Source organism: Schistocerca cancellata, chromosome 3 (genome assembly GCF_023864275.1).
Source record: "Schistocerca cancellata isolate TAMUIC-IGC-003103 chromosome 3, iqSchCanc2.1, whole genome shotgun sequence".
Classification (NCBI taxonomy): Eukaryota; Metazoa; Arthropoda; class Insecta; order Orthoptera; family Acrididae; genus Schistocerca; species Schistocerca cancellata.
Genome location: NC_064628.1, coordinates 861,436,543 through 861,459,477, shown reverse-complemented (window position 1 = coordinate 861,459,477; position 22,935 = coordinate 861,436,543). Strand labels below are relative to the sequence as shown.

Sequence of the window (22,935 nt, the reverse complement as noted above, 5' to 3'; positions counted from 1 at the left end):
CCCCATTCCTAAAAAAAAATAATCACCTCAGAGCCATGTGAAAACTCCAATTGAAAGTTCTGCACTGTCAATAACGCAACACAATTCAAGCAACAAACAGTTCTAAGGCAAACAATCGAAGCACTGAACTGAGCCTAACAAGTGTGAGAAATTTACAATGCCTTTCTGTGACACAGAAGTTTGAGAAACAGATGCCAAAGTGAAACTGACAGTTAAGTTAGGAACTAATTGATGAAGTGTGTGTGTGTATGTGTGTGTGTGTGTGTGTGTGTGGAGTGTTCAGCCCACACACACCAACATACATATTTCTCTGTAAGAGGCAGAAGGATTTTATGTTGCCGTCTTCACTTGTGTAGGGCTAAAGAAATGAGGAATTATTTGGGACAAATTTTGTAAATTGCTTTTTTGGAGCCCAGCTAACCATGTCCACCCTCTTAACTCAACAGTATTTTTCAAAGATATTTAAGTCTATACTAGCTGGAATTGCTCAAAGAGAACCCATCAGCAATCAGAGAAGAATTACTCATCTTAATTCGCCATTGACCCTATGTATAACAAAACAGGCCTGATGCCTTGTACCTAATATAGATATACTTAATGACATGGACAATTACAGACATCCCACCACAGAAATTTTTACAGGAAGTTAATCGTATGTTGGACGAAGTTTCTTCAGAATTCTTGGTCTCAAATGACTGCAATTTGGAGTAATCTTTTAAGACTTGAAGACATTAATGAAGGAACATGAGAATACATGAGTATATCTTCTTTTTGCTTCACAAGTTCAGAAAGTTTGATGATGAATGAGCAGTATACAGTTTCTCAGCAGGAAAGACACAGTGGTATACAAGATTTGGACATTGGTCCGAAAAGGATTAGAGACTGAAAAGTGTGTTAGGTTTGTAGGAGTCACCTAACCATTAAAACTGGTAAGGTATTTATGGTAAAAACAAGGTTGCTCAATGCAAATGTACTATGAGTCGATTAATTTGTGTATTCTAGATCTACCCTTGTGAGATGGTTCACTCTCACACTGAGCAGTGGACATCCAGCTGGCTCATGGTGATATTATTATGCGGAAAGGTGGGATGAGTGAGTGGAAGGCAGGGGCGGAAGGGGTCAAAAGAAGATGAGTCTTAGCTCTACTGCCATTAATGTCATGTTCTATGGATATGTCTTGTTTCGTAGTGGCTCATTAATTTGTATCGTGGCAAATTTATTTTCTAAGACTGGTGTAATAATGAGAAATGGAAGCGGAATGAAACATATCTTAATATTTTGATGAAGCAGCGATAAGTAGGAGCAGCTAAGGCCGAAAAATGTTGTTTCTTACGATCCACGCAGCATTGTGACGAATGCCATTTTAGGAACTACACTTCTTAAGATGATGGATCCTTGCTGCAAACATCAAGCCCAATATTGTAAAAAGGGATTATGTAATTGATACGTATTACAGCATTTTGACACATTTTCATTCAGATAATTGGTTTGGTTTAAGTCCTACACAACTTGAGACCAAATAAGTAAAAGACATGTTATTTGTGATGATACATAATTAGTTAAATTACCACACTGTGTGTTCTGCCAGCACAATATAGCAGCCCAGGTGTGTGTGTGTGAGAGAGAAAGATTACTCCAACTCATTAACGAATTTGTGCAACAGCTAGCAAAGTTTCCTTTTCTTTTCTCCTATCGACGATTCAATCCTCCTACTGCATGATGGTTTATAGTCTTTACTCTTAAATTATTTAAAGTAATATGTACAAATAAATAAAAAGACATTTTGTGGTACCATAATAATTCAAGAGGAACAAGTCATTTGCAGGTTCTTGTTCTGGATCCAAGATTCAATAATGTATACAGAGTATATGTGGCTTAATTTACAAAAGAGTGGAAGAATACACATTACAGAATAAGACAAAGATTAGTTAAATCTTACGTCTGAGTGTAGTATTGTACAGGAGCGAATCATGCACAGGTAAAAAGAAATATAACAAGTCTTGTCTGAAGAAGGAAGATATTTAGAAAGTTACGAAATGTAACTATGGTGAAGAAAGTTTTCAGGTAAAGTGGGGTGACAGATTTAAGCCTGGAGAAGTAAGGAAGACAATAGGGGAAGAAAGATGATAATTGGAAGCTATCAGAACAAGGAAAAAATCTTTATGGCGCATTTACAGCATAGGAATTGTGTGCATCAAGGAGTTATAGAGGCAATAGTGGAAGAAATGAGAGGAAGAGCATTGGAATGATGAAGACATTACAAGTGAGCGACAGATAAGAGATCTGGACGAGAAGGAGAGCATTTGGTAGACTATTCCTTATAATACATTTACGCGTGAAAATCTGTACGTTGTGTCTATCTGCGACTCAGCTTCCCCACTATATGGCGAGTAGCTACTTTCCTTCTCAAAATGTTGTTACATTCCATCCTGAATCTTCGATAATTTGGATTTAAATATGTTTATTTATTATTAGACCGGGTCTGCGCGAACGCAGTCCCGACTACCAAAAATTATGCACCCGAGTTACCCACATTAGGGGTAATCGCAGGGGTCAGCCCAACCGAAGTGCAATGGAAGAGCCTCGTCCTGGAGGAACCGCCTTCATGATCACGGTATCCCCTGTGCCAGGTAAGTATGCTTTGACGCCCAGAAACTCGCTCCTTTATGTCATACAGAGCGCATTATAACAATCGAGTGCATATCACTGTACACGTTATGTGTGGGCAGTTGTGCAATACATCGAGCCCAAAACGCTAGTAAAATGCTTATATTTTGCGGCTAAACTCTCCCATATTGTGAGTGGTGTCATCAAAGCTCTTAAAGACGGCATTTGACGAAACGACGTTTACACAGGCCCTAGCTGTTTGGTCTAATTGGGCCGCGTAGTTCCCTTCAGCGACGGCAGATGGCTCCCATATCGAGGGATGCGCGCGCACGAGTTATCAGCTGCTCCCAGCGTGCATTGTGGGTACAGTTGGTTAGATCTTCGACGAGCCAGATACGTTGTGGTACTTTCTTAGAAAATAAATGAGGCGTTCTTTGTGGCTGTGTACAACAAATAAATTGTACTTGTCCCTTCTGTATGACACTAGCGTCGTATTCCACATCGTTTACTTTTAGTTTTGCGACTAAAAGAGCACAAGATGGTAGGAACTATATTAGAAATAGCCTGTGAAGAATAATTCTTTCGGATATTTTGTTACATTTTATTTAGACAGTTGTTCCTGTCAACCAATCACGCTGATCGATGTCGAAAGGCAATGTACTTTCACTAACTACTGCAGCAATGCGATAATCAATTAAATGTCAATTTACTGTTCTTCACATTCATCTTGTGAAAGCCGACCTTGTCAATATTTAGAATTTATTTGCGAGAAGAATAACTCTTTGGACGTGTTCTTATTACATATTTACTGTATGTATGTTTGTAGCCTACTGCGAATGTTTGCAGCTGTCGATATGTTGATGAACAGAAAAATTATCTTGGACATAATTAAGGTTTACCTTTCCATATGCTATTGCAATAAAATACGTGTACATATGCAACAAAACAGAGATGTTAAGAGGTTCTCTGTTCTGGAGTATGGTTCCATATGTAAAAAGTAAGATACTTCAAAACATAAACATCTGTAAGAAATAAACCAGCCAATTACCCCTTATGAAACGATTATTTCTTTATTCCAAGTCTGTGAGGAAAAATAATAACAATCGCTTTTATACAAGACTTAACAGTATACAAATTACATAGTATATTCATTTTCATGTTCACAACTATATTAATGTAATACTAAAATTGTTTTTTGTATAAAGTTACAAATTAAATTGAACAGACTTAAAATAGATCAAAATCAATTCACATGTTCTCATACATAAATTCTTCCAGCGAGAAAATGGTTTTACTTAGAAGATACTGTTTCAATTGATCTTTAAAAGTAGGTGGATGAGTAACTGACATTTTTATTGCCTGAGGAAGAGCATTAATTATTTTTATGCAAGAGTAATGTACTCCTTTTTGCACCATATTTAGATTCTTTTGCTCAAGATGTAGATTATTGTTTACCCTAGTGTCATAGTTATGATACATGCTGTTCATTTCAAAAAGGGAATGGTTTTTATACAAGAAACACATGAGAGAGAAAATATACTGAGATGCTGTTCTGATTGTTCCCAGTTCTTGGTGGAGTTTCCTGCAGGAATGTCTGTAATTGACACCACACAGAATCCTAATGACTCTTTTTCTGGGCTATGAGGATTTTGTTTGCCTTTGGCTGGTTTCCCCAGAAAATAATTCCATAGGCGATCTGGGCATGAAAATAACGAAAATAGGCAGCTTTCAAAGTATTTAAGTCACTGAAGGAAGCAATCGCACAAATAGCGAAAATTGCTGAGCTTAGTTTTTTATATAGGTAAGGAATGTGTAAGGACCTGTTTAGATTGCTATTAACAAGTAGACCCAGGAACTATTTAACATTAATCTCCCCTTCGATACTTTGGCTTCTATAGAGTTGAATCAATTGAATTTTTTCAAAATTTAGTGATAATCCATTAGAGGTAAACCAGTTAAAGGTCTCCTGAAAAATTTCATTTACATTGATTTCAAGATTAGTATTTGTCGAATTGTCTACCAGAATCGTCGTGTCATCGGCAAACAAAGTAAATTTTATCTTAGCTGTTGTACATGTTGGAAGGTCATTTATGAAAATAAGGAAAAGTAGAGGACCCAGAATAGAGCCCAGTGGGACTCCACAGTTTATTGTGCACCAAGAAGAGGACACTGGTTCCCCACTAGTGTCGTATATCATGACCTTCTGTTTCCGGTCCTTTAAATAGGAGGCAAGCCACATCCCTGCTTCTCCAGTTAACACATAAAATTCTGCCTTTCTCAGAAAAATGTCGTGGTACTCGCAATCGAACACCTTGGAAAGGTCACAAAAAATTCCAGTTGGAGACATTTTATTGTGGATTGATTCAAGAATTGCGTTGGTGAAACAATATATTTCATCTTCTGTTGAGATGTTATTCTCGAAATCAGATTGTGTTAAACCATCCACACACGTTTTAATCTCTTAAATACTAAATCTGTATTATAAATTGCATTTACACGACATACTTTACATTCTATAGGACTAAAATAGGTTTTTACGTTTTTCATCGAAGAAATTGGTGTATGGTAATGATTATGAGCGCTCCCCTGTAAATCCCTATGTCTGTTTTCATGAAAGAACCCCTTTTTCATTTTATAAAATTGTTTGAGCCCTCCCCCATTTCTAAATAAAAAATAATCACCTCAGAGCCATGTGAAAACACCAATTGAAAGTTGTCTGTGCTGTCAATAACTCAACACAATTCAAGCAACAAACAGTTCTAAGGCAAACAATCGAAGCTCTGAAATGGGCCTAACAAGTATGAGAAATTAACAATGCACATCTGTGACACAGAAGAATGTGAAACAGATGCCAAAGTGAAACTGACAGTTAAGTTAGTAGCTAAATGATGAAGTGTGTGTGTGTGTGTGTGTGTGTGTGTGGACTGTTCAGCACACAATTCATAGAATTGTTTTATTTATTCGATGTAACGACGAGTTAGAAAAGGTTATCCACCACTGTAAGTAAGTGGACAAAGGAACTTTTTGCATGCTGCTTACATGACAACTCAAAGGTTGTTTCTTCAAGATTGATATTTGCCCTTGGAAGGCTTCATTATAGTACAGAATAGGACGCTAGAATAGTTACACCGACGATTCTGAAGGCTCACTGTAGAGCACATATCAATACATTGTTACGTGTATGCGTATGTCAGGTGCTGTGAAACGGACAGGACCACCACAACAAGAAGGTTATATGATATGGATGATTTAGTAACAGTTTAACATTACTTCTGCGAGATGTATAAATGCACTGACATACATCGGTATTGTTTAGTGGAACTATAAAAAAGCTTTATATTAAATTTCTCTCACTGTTATATGAACACTATTATATGTATACTGTCGTGAAGTATCTTCAGATTGTTCAGTGATATAGTTATTTTATAATGAGGGAAGAGGAAGCAGATGAAATGGCACAGTTTGGTTTATTTCTTTACTTTGATTATCCAGTGCTCATCTAACAGTGATATAGGAATTTTCAAGGTAGTGCAGTGCACATCAATAGCTAGAAATGCACAGAGAATATATAACATGTTTTAGAAGGACAAGAACAGGTGGTCATGCAGATAGAATAGCCAGCCATGGCTTAGATTAGAGAACCATCTCAGCATTCGCCTGAGTTGTTTAGTACATCTGCAAAATACCAACATCAAGATGGCCTGACAGAGTAATACCATCCTCCAAAATATGAGATGAGTGTGCAGTAGAACTGATAGGTAAAGACATATAGGATGCAACGGACATTAGATGGAAAGAGATAAAATAAAATGAGAAGAATCGTCTCTGTACCTGAGAAGTTTAATGACATGTAATGGAATCCGAACGGAAAATTAAAATGAAGGAAATGTATTGGAAAGTAAGCTTTGCAAAAGGTGAGGTTGTTACTAACATTAAACGGAATTCCAGTGGAGCTGAGGCAAAGATTAGCTAAATCTTATGTCTGAAGTGTATTATAGTACAGGAGCGAATCATGGACAGGTAAAAAGAAATATAATATGTGTTGTCTGAAGAAGGAAGATATTTAGAAAGTTTCGAAATGTAACTATGGAGAAGAAAGTTTTCAGGTAAAGTGGGGTGACAGATTGAAGACTGGAGAAGTAAGGAAGACAGTAGGGGAAGGAAGATGAGAATTGGAAGCTATCAGAAGAAGGAAAAAATCTTGATGGGGCATTTACAGCATAGGAATTATGTGCATCAACGAATTATAGAGCCAATAGTGGAATAAATGAGAGGAAGAGCATTGGAATGATAAAGACATTCCAAGGGAGCGACAGATAAGAGAGATTCTTATATCTGGACAAGGAGAGCATTTTGTAGTCTGCTTTTCGCTATGTTTATTTGATATTAGACCGGGTCTGCGCGAACGCAGTCCCGACTACCAAAAATTATGCACCCGAGTTACCCACATTAGGGGTAATCGCAGGGGTCAGCCCAACCGAAGTGCAATGGAAGAGCCTCGTCCTGGAGGAACCGCCTTCATGATCACGGTATCCCCTGTGCCAGGTAAGTATGCTTTGACGCCCAGAAACTCGCTCCTTTATGTCATACAGAGCGCATTATAACAATCGAGTGCATATCACTGTACACGTTATGTGTGGGCAGTTGTGCAATACATCGAGCCCAAAACGCTAGTAAAATGCTTATATTTTGCGGCTAAACTCTCCCATATTGTGAGTGGTGTCATCAAAGCTCTTAAAGACGGCATTTGACGAAACGACGTTTACACAGGCCCTAGCTGTTTGGTCTAATTGGGCCGCGTAGTTCCCTTCAGCGACGGCAGATGGCTCCCATATCGAGGGATGCGCGCGCACGAGTTATCAGCTGCTCCCAGCGTGCATTGTGGGTACAGTTGGTTAGATCTTCGACGAGCCAGATACGTTGTGGTACTTTCTTAGAAAATAAATGAGGCGTTCTTTGTGGCTGTGTACAACAAATAAATTGTACTTGTCCCTTCTGTATGACACTAGCGTCGTATTCCACATCGTTTACTTTTAGTTTTGCGACTAAAAGAGCACAAGATGGTAGGAACTATATTAGAAATAGCCTGTGAAGAATAATTCTTTCGGATATTTTGTTACATTTTATTTAGACAGTTGTTCCTGTCAACCAATCACGCTGATCGATGTCGAAAGGCAATGTACTTTCACTAACTACTGCAGCAATGCGATAATCAATTAAATGTCAATTTACTGTTCTTCACATTCATCTTGTGAAAGCCGACCTTGTCAATATTTAGAATTTATTTGCGAGAAGAATAACTCTTTGGACGTGTTCTTATTACATATTTACTGTATGTATGTTTGTAGCCTACTGCGAATGTTTGCAGCTGTCGATATGTTGATGAACAGAAAAATTATCTTGGACATAATTAAGGTTTACCTTTCCATATGCTATTGCAATAAAATACGTGTACATATGCAACAAAACAGAGATGTTAAGAGGTTCTCTGTTCTGGAGTATGGTTCCATATGTAAAAAGTAAGATACTTCAAAACATAAACATCTGTAAGAAATAAACCAGCCAATTACCCCTTATGAAACGATTATTTCTTTATTCCAAGTCTGTGAGGAAAAATAATAACAATTGCTTTTATACAAGACTTAACAGTATACAAATTACATAGTATATTCATTTTCATGTTCACAACTATATTAATGTAAAACTAAAATTGTTTTTTGTATAAAGTTACAAATTAAATTGAACAGACTTAAAATAGATCAAAATCAATTCACATGTTCTCATACATAAATTCTTCCAGCGAGAAAATGGTTTTACTTAGAAGATACTGTTTCAATTGATCTTTAAAAGTAGGTGGATGAGTAACTGACATTTTTATTGCCTGAGGAAGAGCATTAATTATTTTTATGCAAGAGTAATGTACTCCTTTTTGCACCATATTTAGATTCTTTTGTTCAAGATGTAGATCATTATTTACCCTAGTGTCATAGTTATGATACATGCTGTTCATTTCAAAAAGGGAATGGTTTTTATACAAGAAACACATGAGAGAGAAAATATACTGAGATGCTGTTCTGATTGTTCCCAGTTCTTGGAGGAGTTTCCTGCAGGAATGTCTGTAATTGACACCACACAGAATCCTAATGACTCTTTTTCTGGGCTATGAGGATTTTGTTTGCCTTTGGCTGGTTTCCCCAGAAAGTAATTCCATAGGCGATCTGGGCATGAAAATAACGAAAATAGGCAGCTTTCAAAGTATTTAAGTCACTGAAGGAAGCAATCGCACAAATAGCGAAAATTGCTGAGCTTAGTTTTTTATATAGGCAAGGAATGTGTAAGGACCTGTTTAGATTGCTATTAACAAGTAGACCCAGGAACTATTTAACATTAATCTCCCCTTCGATACTTTGGCTTCTATAGAGTTGAATTAATTGAATTTTTTCAAAATTTAGTGATAATCCATTAGAGGTAAACCAGTTAAAGGTCTCCTGAAAAATTTCATTTACATTGATTTCAAGATTAGTATTTGTCGAATTGTCTACCAGAATCGTCGTGTCATCGGCAAACAAAGTAAATTTTATCTTAGCTGTTGTACATGTTGGAAGGTCATTTATGAAAATAAGGAAAAGTAGAGGACCCAGAATAGAGCCCAGTGGGACTCCACAGTTTATTGTGCACCAAGAAGAGGACACTGGTTCCCCACTAGTGTCGTATATCATGACCTTCTGTTTCCGGTCCTTTAAATAGGAGGCAAGCCACATCCCTGCTTCTCCAGTTAACACATAAAATTCTGCCTTTCTCAGAAAAATGTCGTGGTACTCGCAATCGAACACCTTGGAAAGGTCACAAAAAATTCCAGTTGGAGACATTTTATTGTGGATTAATTCAAGAATTGCGTTGGTGAAACAATATATTTCACCTTCTGTTGAGATGTTATTCTCGAAATCAGATTGTGTTAAACCATCCACACACTTTTTAATCTCTTAAATATTAAATCTGTATTATAAATTGCATTTACACGACATACTTTACATTCTATAGGACTAAAATAGGTTTTTACGTATTTCATCGAAGAAATTGGTGTATGGTAATGATTATGAGCGCTCCCCTGTAAATCCCTATGTCTGTTTTCATGAAAGAACCCCTTTTTCATTTTATAAAATTGTTTGAGCCCTCCCCCATTTCTAAATAAAAAATAATCACCTCAGAGCCATGTGAAAACACCAATTGAAAGTTGTCTGTGCTGTCAATAACTCAACACAATTCAAGCAACAAACATTTCTAAGGCAAACAATCGAAGCTATGAAATGGGCCTAACAAGTATGAGAAATTAACAAAGCACATCTGTGACACAGAAGTATGTGAAACAGATGCCAATGTGAAACTGACAGTTAAGTTAGTAGCTAAATGATGAAGTGTGTGTGTGTGCGTGTGTGTGGACTGTTCAGCACACAATTCATAGAATTGTTTTATTTATTCGATGTAACGACGAGATAGAAAAGGTTATCCACCACTGTAAGTAAGTGGACAAAGGAACTTTTTGCATGCTGCTTACATGACAACTCAAAGGTTGTTTCTTCAGGATTGATATTTGCCCTTGGAAGGCTTCATTATAGTACAGAATAGGACGCTAGAATAGTTACACCGACGATTCTGAAGGCTCACTGTAGAGCACATATCAATACATTGTTACGTGTATGCGTATGTCAGGTGCTGTGAAACGGACAGGACCACCACAACAAGAAGGTTATATGATATGGATGATTTAGTAACAGTTTAACATTACTTCTGCGAGCTGTATAAATGCACTGACATACATCGGTATTGTTTAGTGGAACTATAAAAAAGCTTTATATTAAATTTCTCTCACTGTTATATGAACACTATTATATGTATACTGTCGTGAAGTATCTTCAGATTGTTCAGTGATATAGTTATTTTATGACGAGGGAAGAGGAAGCAGATGAAATGGCACAGTTTGGTTTATTTCTTTACTTTGATTATCCAGTGCTCATCTAACAGTGATATAGGAATTTTCAAGGTAGTGCAGTGCACATCAATAGCTAGAAATGCACAGAGAATATATAACATGTTTTAGAAGGACAAGAACAGGTGGTCATGCAGATAGGAGAATAGCCAGCCATGGCTTAGATTAGAGAACCATCTCGGCATTCGCCTGAGTTGTTTAGTACATCTGCAAAATACCAACATCAGGATGGCGTGACAGAGTAATACCATCCTCCAAAATATGAGATGAGTTTGCAGTAGAACTGATAGGTAAAGACATATAGGATGCAACGGACATTTGATGGAAAGAGATAAAATAAAATGAGAAGAATCGTCTCTGTACCTGAGAAGTTTAATGACATGTAATGGAATCCGAACGGAAAATTAAAATGAAGGAAATGTATTGGAAAGTAAGCTTTGCAAAAGGTGAGGTTGTTACTAACATTAAACGGAATTCCAGTGGAGCTGAGGCAAAGATTAGCTAAATCTTATGTCTGAAGTGTATTATAGTACAGGAGCGAATCATGGACAGGTAAAAAGAAATATAATATGTGTTGTCTGAAGAAGGAAGATATTTAGAAAGTTTCGAAATGTAACTATGGAGAAGAAAGTTTTCAGGTAAAGTGGGGTGACAGATTGAAGACTGGAGAAGTAAGGAAGACAGTAGGGGAAGGAAGATGAGAATTGGAAGCTATCAGAAGAAGAAAAAAATCTTGATGGGGCATTTACAGCATAGGAATTATGTGCATCAACGAATTATAGAGCCAATAGTGGAATAAATGAGAGGAAGAGCATTGGAATGATAAAGACATTCCAAGGGAGCGACAGATAAGAGAGATTCTTATATCTGGACAAGGAGAGCATTTTGTAGTCTGCTTTTCGCTATGTTTATTTGATATTAGACCGGGTCTGCGCGAACGCAGTCCCGACTACCAAAAATTATGCACCCGAGTTACCCACATTAGGGGTAATCGCAGGGGTCAGCCCAACCGAAGTGCAATGGAAGAGCCTCGTCCTGGAGGAACCGCCTTCATGATCACGGTATCCCCTGTGCCAGGTAAGTATGCTTTGACGCCCAGAAACTCGCTCCTTTATGTCATACAGAGCGCATTATAACAATCGAGTGCATATCACTGTACACGTTATGTGTGGGCAGTTGTGCAATACATCGAGCCCAAAACGCTAGTAAAATGCTTATATTTTGCGGCTAAACTCTCCCATATTGTGAGTGGTGTCATCAAAGCTCTTAAAGACGGCATTTGACGAAACGACGCTTACACAGGCCCTAGCTGTTTGGTCTAATTGGGCCGCGTAGTTCCATTCAGCGACAGCAGATGGCTCCCCTACCGAGGGATGCGCGCGCATGAGATATCAGCTGCTCCCAGCATGCATTGTGGGCACAGTTAGGTTAGAGTTCTGTCTTCACCAAGCCAGACACATTGCGGTACTTTCTTAGAAAGTAAATGAGGCGTTCTTTATGGCTGTGTATAACAAATAGATTGTACCTGTCCTTTCTGTATGACACAGCGTCGTATTCGGCATCGTTTCCTTTTAGTTTTTTGACGAAAAGGGAACAAGTTGGTACGAGCTATAATGGTAGTAGCCTGCGAAGAGTAATTCTTTCGGATATTTTTTAAAATTCTGTTGAGACAACTGTTCCTGTCAACCAATCACGCTGTTCGATGTCGAAAGGCAATGCACTGCTCGGATAAAAACGGAAAATTTTTTCGAAGAACTTCTGTCACATTTGTTATGGTAATATGTAGAAAACTTTGACTAACATTTGCAGCAATGCGATAAAGAGTTGTGTGTCAATTTTCTGTTGTTCACAATCATCACGTGAAAGCCGACCTTGTCAATATTTAGAATTTATTTGCGAAAAGAATATCTCTTTGGACGTGTTCTTATTACATATTTACTGTATGTATGTTTGTACCCTAGTGCGAGTGTTTGCAGCTGTCGATGTGTTGATGAACAGAAAAATTATCTTGCATATAATTAAGATTTACCTTACCATATGCTATTGCAATAAAATAAGTGTATATATGCAACAAAACAGAGATGTTAGGAGTTTCAGTGTTCTGTAGTATGGTTCCATATGTAAAAAGTAAGATACTTCAATACATAAACATCCTTAAGAGATAAAGCAGCCAATGACCCCTTATGAACCGATTATTTCTATATTCCACGTCTGTGAAGGAAAACTAAGACAATTTCATTTATATAAAACTTAACAGTATACAAATTACATAGTATATTCATTTTCATGTTCACAACTATATTAATGTAAAACTAAAATTGATTATAAAAGATACAATCTAGTTTCCTTTCCTAGAGCAAAGAATAAATAAACGATAGGGGCATTTCTGTTGAGAGCAAGCAAGGTTGACTGGAGGATAAGTATGATGACCATGTGTTCACTGTATACTAACTTATAAGAATCATCCTGTGATTCGTTGATTCAAGTCGAAAAAGTCCAACATGAACAATGTCACTTCCAATATTTTAACATGTCACCTCCTTCGCACTGCCTCTTCAGGGAGTGAAACATCCAGGGGATGTTACTGATTAAATTAGCTAACCCAGAAACCAATAATTTTATCTGTGTATATGAATTTCTTATCTTCACAGATATTTAGATGATCCTAGAAGTGAAGTTAGGTTACGTTCTAGCTTTGTTCCTCAGAAAATGTGAGAGGTAATTCCATGAGGAGAAAGATGTGTACAGGCAGCCAGGAAGACATCCACTTGTCTAAATAACTAGTTTGCAAATATCATAAATAACAATTAAATATCACCTTGCTAAAATGTTGGTTTTCATGGTTTTCTTGATAACTCAAGAAGAAATAAACTTTTTGTGTTTATTAAAATTGGAGTTTATTGTTATAAAACATAGATAGAATATTCACTAGGTCGTCACTATACTCCATGTAGAAGCTGATATATAATGAGTGGAGTTACTTGAACCCTTTCTGTACCATTTTTACATGATAAAAAATGTACAACTTAAAATTTTTCAGTCTTCAACAAAAATTGTGATGTGTGTTGTAGACCATCATAAGTAGAATATCCTCTGAAAATTATTATAAGATTCATGCAGTAGACACAAACTTATGACTGAGCCCAATTTGTAAAAAGGCGGAATTATAAAAACAGCGTTAAAGTTTGTAAAATGCTTTAGTGTACCCTATGATGTCTTCTATGAACTAAAATTCCCTGGTTAATATTATATTCCATGATCTTATTGATTCTTTGCTTCATTCTGTGCTTTCAGTTTCTTTCCCATTTTCCTTGCCTCCTTGGTGAATCATTCTGAACATCTTTTTCTCTTTTTTGGTGAATTTAATCTTCACATGCATTCCTTCTTCAAAAATTGTATCGTGTTTTGGTTCACAGGTATTTTAAGTCTGTTAGTTACTTTTAATTTGCCATTGATTCCATTGCTGAAAGTAGTCACAGAATCATAGGTTTATATTTGCACTATTCTTCTCGCAGAAAACCAGTCTCCAGACATGTCTTCCAAATTTTGGAATTTAATGACTCAATCATTTTGTGTGAAACCATTCACTCAAGTGAAACTGACAGTTAAGTTAGGAACTACTTGACAAAGTGTGTCTGGAGTGTTCAGCACACACACACCAACATACATTTTTCTCTGTAAGAGATAGAAAGATGTTGTGTTGCAATCTTCACTTGTGCAAGGCTAAATAAACGAAGAATTTTTTGGGACAGATTTTGAAAACTGGTTTTTGGAGCCCAGCTAACCGTGTCCACCCTCTTAACTCAACAGTATTTTTCAAAGATATTTAAGTCTATACTAGCTGGAATTGCTCAAAGAGATCCCATCAGCAATCAGAGAAGAATTACTCATCTTAATTCGCCATTGGCCTTATGTATAGCAAAACAGGCCTGATGCCTTGTACCTAATATAGATATAGTTAATGGCATGGACAATTACAGACATTAATCTCACCACAGTAATCTTTACAGAAAGTTAATTGTATGTTGGACGAAGTTTCTTCAGAATTCTTGGTCTCAAATGGACTGCAACTTGGAGTAATCTTTTAAGACTTGAAGACATTAATGGAAGAACATGAGAATACATGAGTATATCTTCTTTTTACTTTACAAGTTCAGAAGGTTTGGTGATGAATGAGCAGTATACAGTTTCTCAGCAGGAAAGACACAGTGGTGTACAATATCTGGACATTGGTTGAGAAAGGATTAGAGACTGAAAACTGTTTTATGTGTGTAGGAGTTACTTAACCATCTAAACTGTAAAAGTGTTTATATGGTAGAAACAAGGTTTCTCAGTGCACATTTACAACGAGTCGATTACATCGTGTATTCTAGATCTGCCCTTGTGAGCTGGTTCACTCTCACGCTGAGCAGTGGGCAACCGGCTGCCTCATGATGATATTATGATGTGGAAAGGTAGGATGAGTGAGTGGCAGGCAGGGGCGGGAGGGGTCAAAACAAGGCATGTTCTATGGAGATGTATTGTTTTGTGGTGGCTCATTAATGCGTATTACGACAAATTTATATTCTAAGACTGGTGTAGTAATGAGAAATGGAAGTGAAATGACACATATTTTAATATTTTGGTGAAGTGGCGATAAGATGGAGCAGCTAAGGGCGAAAAATGTTGTTTCTTGCGATCCATCCAGCATTATGATGAATACCATTTTAGGACGACACTTCTCAATGTGATGGAACCATGGTGCAAACATCACGGCCAATACTATAAAAAAAGATTATGTAATTGATATGTGTTGCAGCATTATGGCACGTTTTTACTCAGATAATTAGTTTGGTTCAAGTCCTACACAACTTGAGACCAAATAAGTAAGACGCATGTTAAGTGTGATGATACATAATTAGCTAAATTATCACATTGTGTGTTCAGCTAGCACAATACAGCTGCCCAAGTGTGTGTGAGAGTGATTACTCCAGTTCATTAAAGAATTTGTCCTAAAGCTAGCAAAGTTTCTTTTCTTTCTTTGTGCTTCTGTCGATGATTCAATCCTCCTACTGTATGATGGGTTATCTTCTTAACTCTGAAGTTGCTTAAACTGAAATGTACAAACAAATATAAAGAATGTTTGTGGTACCTTAATAATTCAAGCAGAACAAGTCATTTGTAGGTTCTTGTTCTGCTTTCAAGATTCTATAATATATTGAATCTTTACAAAAGAGTGGAAGAATACACATTACAGAATAATCAGTAGTAAAAGGGGCTGGATTTCAGAGCAGTGGAAGGATACACACTATGTAATAATTAGTAAGAGTCACTCTGTGTGTGTGTGTGTGTGTGTGTGTGTGTGTCATAAGCCTTTGATGAAGTGACAGATGGCATTGACTCAGTTGTTAGGGCTTTCTTCTCTTGACAGTATGTCAAGTCTTCGTACAAATGTTCTATTTGGTCGATGGACGACGAGTTAGAAAAGGTTATCCACCACCGTAAGTAAGTGGACAAGTAAACTCTTTGCATGCTGCTTACATTAAAACTCCAAGGTTGTTTCTTCAACACTGATCTTTGCCCTTGTAATACTTAATTATTGTACAGAATAGGATGCTAGAATAGTGACACTGACGATTCTGAATTCTCACTGTAGAGCACATATCAGTAAATCGTTACGTGGATGCGTATGTCAGGTGCTGTGAAATGGTCAGGACCACCACAACAAGAAGGTTACATGATATGGATGATTTAGTAACTGTTTAACATTACTTCTGCGAGCTGTATCAATGCACTCACATACAGCGATATTGTTTAGTGGAACTATAAAAAAGCTTTATATGAAATTTCTCTCACTGGTATATGAACACTATTATATGCATACTGTCGCGAAGTATCTTCAAATCGTTATTTTATATCAATATTACGGAAAGGGAAGAGGCAGCAGATGAGATGGCACCGTTTGGCTCATTTATTTACCTTAATTATCAAATGATCATCTAACAAATGATCTAGGAATTGTCAAGGTAGTGCAGTACACATCAATAGCTCGAAATAGGCACAAAATATATAACATTTTTTAGAAGGACAGGAACAGGTGGTCATGAGGATAGGAGAGTAGTCAGCCATGACCTTGATTAGAAAACCATCTCAGCATTCGCCTGAGTTATTTAGTACAACCACAGAATGCAAACATCAGAGTGGCCTGACAGAGTAACGCCATCCTCCCAAATGTGAGGTCAATGTGCAGTAGAACTGATGGGTAAGGACATAGAGGATGCAAGGGGCATTAGATGGAAAGAGATAAAATAAAATGAGAAAATTGTCTCTGTACCTGAGTTGTTTAAAGACATGTAATGGAAGCTGAACAGAAAAATTAAAATGAAGGATGTGTATGGGAAAGAGAGTCTTGCAAAAGGTGAAGCTTTTACTAACATTAAACGGAATTCCATTGGAGCTGAGGGAAAGATTAGCTAAATCTTATGTCTGAAGTGTAGTGTTGTACAGGAGCGAATCATGGACAGGTAAAAAGAAATATAATATGAGTTGTCTGAAAAAGGAGGCTATTTAGAAAGTTTCGAAATGTAGCTATGGAGAAGAAAGTTTTCAGGTACCGTGGGGTGACATATTTAAGCCAGGAGAAGTTAGGAAGACATTAGGGGAAGAAAGATGATAATTGGAAGCTATCAGAATAAGGAAAAAATCTTGATGGGGCATTTACTGCATAGAAATTGTCTGCATCAAGGAGTTATAGGGGGAATAATGGAAGAAATGAGAGGAAGAGCATTGGAATGATGAAGACATTGCAAGTGAGCGACAGATAAGGGAGATTCGTACATCTGGACAAGAAGGAGAGCATTTTGTAGACTGTTCCTTATAATACAACTAAGCTCATAAAACTATCTCTACAGGTGAAAATCTTTTTGTTGTGTGTATCTTCGACTCAGCTTCCGTACTATATGGCACGTAGCAACTTTGGTTCTAAAAATGTTGTTACATTCCATCGTGGACCTTCTATAATATGCATTTCACTATGTTTATTTGATATTAGACCGGGTCTGCGCGAACGCAGTCCCGACTACCAAAAATTATGCACCCGAGTTACCCACATTAGGGGTAATCGCAGGGGTCAGCCCAACCGAAGTGCAATGGAAGAGCCTCGTCCTGGAGGAACCGCCTTCATGATCACGGTATCCCCTGTGCCAGGTAAGTATGCTTTGACGCCCAGAAACTCGCTCCTTTATGTCATACAGAGCGCATTATAACAATCGAGTGCATATCACTGTACACGTTATGTGTGGGCAGTTGTGCAATACATCGAGCCCAAAACGCTAGTAAAATGCTTATATTTTGCGGCTAAACTCTCCCATATTGTGAGTGGTGTCATCAAAGCTCTTAAAGACGGCATTTGACGAAACGACGCTTACACAGGCCCTAGCTGTTTGGTCTAATTGGGCCGCGTAGTTCCATTCAGCGACAGCAGATGGCTCCCCTACCGAGGGATGCGCGCGCATGAGATATCAGCTGCTCCCAGCATGCATTGTGGGCACAGTTAGGTTAGAGTTCTGTCTTCACCAAGCCAGACACATTGCGGTACTTTCTTAGAAAGTAAATGAGGCGTTCTTTATGGCTGTGTATAACAAATAGATTGTACCTGTCCTTTCTGTATGACACAACGTCGTATTCCGCATCGTTTCCTTTTAGTTTTGCGACGAAAAGGGCACAAGTTGGTACGAGCTATAATGGTAGTAGCCTGCGAAGAGTAATTCTTTCGGATATTTTTTAAAATTCTGTTGAGACAACTGTTCCTGTCAACCAATCACGCTGTTCGATGTCGAAAGGCAATGCACTGCTCGGATAAAAACGGAAAATTTTTTCGAAGAACTTCTGTCACATTTGTTATGGTAATATGTAGAAAACTTTGACTAACATTTGCAGCAATGCGATAAAGAGTTATGTGTCAATTTTCTGTTGTTCACAATCATCACGTGAAAGCCGACCTTGTCAATATTTAGAATTTATTTGCGAAAAGAATATCTCTTTGGACGTGTTCTTATTACATATTTACTGTATGTATGTTTGTACCCTAGTGCAGTGTTTGCAGCTGTCGATGTGTTGATGAACAGAAAAATTATCTTGCATATAATTAAGATTTACCTTACCATATGCTATTGCAATAAAATAAGTGTATATATGCAACAAAACAGAGATGTTAGGAGTTTCAGTGTTCTGTAGTATGGTTCCATATGTAAAAAGTAAGATACTTCAATACATAAACATCCTTAAGAGATAAAGCAGCCAATGACCCCTTATGAACCGATTATTTCTATATTCCACGTCTGTGAAGAAAAACTAAGACAATTTCATTTATATAAAACTTAACAGTATACAAATTACATAGTATATTCATTTTCATGTTCACAACTATATTAATGTAAAACTAAAATTGATTATAAAAGATACAATCTAGTTTCCTTTCCTAGAGCAAAGAATAAATAAACGATAGGGGCATTTCTGTTGAGAGCAAGCAAGGTTGACTGGAGGATAAGTATGATGACCATGTGTTCACTGTATACTAACTTATAAGAATCATCCTGTGATTCGTTGATTCAAGTCGAAAAAGTCCAACATGAACAATGTCACTTCCAATATTTTAACATGTCACCTCCTTCGCACTACCTCTTCAGGGAGTGAAACATCCAGGGGATGTTACTGATTAAATTAGCTAACCCAGAAACCAATAATTTTATCTGTGTATATGAATTTCTTATCTTCACAGATATTTAGATGATCCTAGAAGTGAAGTTAGGTTACGTTCTAGCTTTGTTCCTCAGAAAATGTGAGAGGTAATTCCATGAGGAGAAAGATGTGTACAGGCAGCCAGGAAGACATCCACTTGTCTAAATAACTAGTTTGCAAATATCATAAATAACAATTAAATATCACCTTGCTAAAATGTTGGTTTTCATGGTTTTCTTGATAACTCAAGAAGAAATAAACTTTTTGTGTTTATTAAAATTGGAGTTTATTGTTATAAAACATAGATAGAATATTCACTAGGTCGTCACTATACTCCATGTAGAAGCTGATATATAATGAGTGGAGTTACTTTAACCCTTTCTGTACCATTTTTACATGATAAAAAATGTACAACTTAAAATTTTTCAGTCTTCAACAAAAATTGTGATGTGTGTTGTAGACCATCATAAGTAGAATATCCTCTGAAAATTATTATAAGATTCATGCAGTAGACACAAACTTATGACTGAGCCCAATTTGTAAAAAGGCGGAATTATAAAAACAGCGTTAAAGTTTGTAAAATGCTTTAGTGTACCCTATGATGTCTTCTATGAACTAAAATTCCCTGGTTAATATTATATTCCATGATCTTATTGATTCTTTGCTTCATTCTGTGCTTTCAGTTTCTTTCCCATTTTCCTTGCCTCCTTGGTGAATCATTCTGAACATCTTTTTCTCTTTTTTGGTGAATTTAATCTTCACATGCATTCCTTCTTCAAAAATTGTATCGTGTTTTGGTTCACAGGTATTTTAAGTCTGTTAGTTACTTTTAATTTGCCATTGATTCCATTGCTGAAAGTAGTCACAGAATCATAGGTTTATATTTGCACTATTCTTCTCGCAGAAAACCAGTCTCCAGACATGTCTTCCAAATTTTGGAATTTAATGACTCAATCATTTTGTGTGAAACCATTCACTCAAGTGAAACTGACAGTTAAGTTAGGAACTACTTGACAAAGTGTGTCTGGAGTGTTCAGCACACACACACCAACATACATTTTTCTCTGTAAGAGATAGAAAGATGTTGTGTTGCAATCTTCACTTGTGCAAGGCTAAATAAACGAAGAATTTTTTGGGACAGATTTTGAAAACTGGTTTTTGGAGCCCAGCTAACCGTGTCCACCCTCTTAACTCAACAGTATTTTTCAAAGATATTTAAGTCTATACTAGCTGGAATTGCTCAAAGAGATCCCATCAGCAATCAGAGAAGAATTACTCATCTTAATTCGCCATTGGCCTTATGTATAGCAAAACAGGCCTGATGCCTTGTACCTAATATAGATATAGTTAATGGCATGGACAATTACAGACATTAATCTCACCACAGTAATCTTTACAGAAAGTTAATTGTATGTTGGACGAAGTTTCTTCAGAATTCTTGGTCTCAAATGGACTGCAACTTGGAGTAATCTTTTAAGACTTGAAGACATTAATGGAAGAACATGAGAATACATGAGTATATCTTCTTTTTACTTTACAAGTTCAGAAGGTTTGGTGATGAATGAGCAGTATACAGTTTCTCAGCAGGAAAGACACAGTGGTGTACAATATCTGGACATTGGTTGAGAAAGGATTAGAGACTGAAAACTGTTTTATGTGTGTAGGAGTTACTTAACCATCTAAACTGTAAAAGTGTTTATATGGTAGAAACAAGGTTTCTCAGTGCACATTTACAACGAGTCGATTACATCGTGTATTCTAGATCTGCCCTTGTGAGCTGGTTCACTCTCACGCTGAGCAGTGGGCAACCGGCTGCCTCATGATGATATTATGATGTGGAAAGGTAGGATGAGTGAGTGGCAGGCAGGGGCGGGAGGGGTCAAAACAAGGCATGTTCTATGGAGATGTATTGTTTTGTGGTGGCTCATTAATGCGTATTACGACAAATTTATATTCTAAGACTGGTGTAGTAATGAGAAATGGAAGTGAAATGACACATATTTTAATATTTTGGTGAAGTGGCGATAAGATGGAGCAGCTAAGGGCGAAAAATGTTGTTTCTTGCGATCCATCCAGCATTATGATGAATACCATTTTAGGACGACACTTCTCAATATGATGGAACCATGGTGCAAACATCACGGCCAATACTATAAAAAAAGATTATGTAATTGATATGTGTTGCAGCATTATGGCACGTTTTTACTCAGATAATTAGTTTGGTTCAAGTCCTACACAACTTGAGACCAAATAAGTAAGACGCATGTTAAGTGTGATGATACATAATTAGCTAAATTATCACATTGTGTGTTCAGCTAGCACAATACAGCTGCCCAAGTGTGTGTGAGAGTGATTACTCCAGTTCATTAAAGAATTTGTCCTAAAGCTAGCAAAGTTTCTTTTCTTTCTTTGTGCTTCTGTCGATGATTCAATCCTCCTACTGTATGATGGGTTATCTTCTTAACTCCGAAGTTGCTTAAACTGAAATGTACAAACAAATATAAAGAATGTTTGTGGTACCTTAATAATTCAAGCAGAACAAGTCATTTGTAGGTTCTTGTTCTGCTTTCAAGATTCTATAATATATTGAATCTTTACAAAAGAGTGGAAGAATACACATTACAGAATAATCAGTAGTAAAAGGGGCTGGATTTCAGAGCAGTGGAAGGATACACACTATGTAATAATTAGTAAGAGTCACTCTGTGTGTGTGTGTGTGTGTGTGTGTGTGTCATAAGCCTTTGATGAAGTGACAGATGGCATTGACTCAGTTGTTAGGGCTTTCTTCTCTTGACAGTATGTCAAGTCTTCGTACAAATGTTCTATTTGGTCGATGGACGACGAGTTAGAAAAGGTTATCCACCACCGTAAGTAAGTGGACAAGTAAACTCTTTGCATGCTGCTTACATTAAAACTCCAAGGTTGTTTCTTCAACACTGATCTTTGCCCTTGTAATACTTAATTATTGTACAGAATAGGATGCTAGAATAGTGACACTGACGATTCTGAATTCTCACTGTAGAGCACATATCAGTAAATCGTTACGTGGATGCGTATGTCAGGTGCTGTGAAATGGTCAGGACCACCACAACAAGAAGGTTACATGATATGGATGATTTAGTAACTGTTTAACATTACTTCTGCGAGCTGTATCAATGCACTCACATACAGCGATATTGTTTAGTGGAACTATAAAAAAGCTTTATATGAAATTTCTCTCACTGGTATATGAACACTATTATATGCATACTGTCGCGAAGTATCTTCAAATCGTTATTTTATATCAATATTACGGAAAGGGAAGAGGCAGCAGATGAGATGGCACCGTTTGGCTCATTTATTTACCTTAATTATCAAATGATCATCTAACAAATGATCTAGGAATTGTCAAGGTAGTGCAGTACACATCAATAGCTCGAAATAGGCACAAAATATATAACATTTTTTAGAAGGACAGGAACAGGTGGTCATGAGGATAGGAGAGTAGTCAGCCATGACCTTGATTAGAAAACCATCTCAGCATTCGCCTGAGTTATTTAGTACAACCACAGAATGCAAACATCAGAGTGGCCTGACAGAGTAACGCCATCCTCCCAAATGTGAGGTCAATGTGCAGTAGAACT

General features: G+C 37.1%; 4 non-coding genes across 4 annotated transcripts; all 4 read right to left on the bottom strand.

The window, feature by feature from the left end:
* Positions 1 to 2,475: 2,475 nt before the first annotated feature.
* Positions 2,476 to 2,638, bottom strand: LOC126178476 (U1 spliceosomal RNA). The gene has a single exon (XR_007536373.1). It is a non-coding gene; the product is annotated as a U1 spliceosomal RNA (small nuclear RNA).
* Positions 2,639 to 6,997: 4,359 nt separating this feature from the next.
* On the bottom strand, positions 6,998 to 7,160 carry LOC126178475 (U1 spliceosomal RNA). Its single transcript, XR_007536372.1, has one exon. It is a non-coding gene; the product is annotated as a U1 spliceosomal RNA (small nuclear RNA).
* A 4,356-nt stretch (positions 7,161 to 11,516) lies between these two features.
* On the bottom strand, positions 11,517 to 11,679 carry LOC126178474 (U1 spliceosomal RNA). The gene has a single exon (XR_007536371.1). It is a non-coding gene; the product is annotated as a U1 spliceosomal RNA (small nuclear RNA).
* A 5,945-nt stretch (positions 11,680 to 17,624) lies between these two features.
* On the bottom strand, positions 17,625 to 17,787 carry LOC126178472 (U1 spliceosomal RNA). The gene has a single exon (XR_007536369.1). It is a non-coding gene; the product is annotated as a U1 spliceosomal RNA (small nuclear RNA).
* Between the last annotated feature and the right edge of the window lie 5,148 nt (positions 17,788 to 22,935).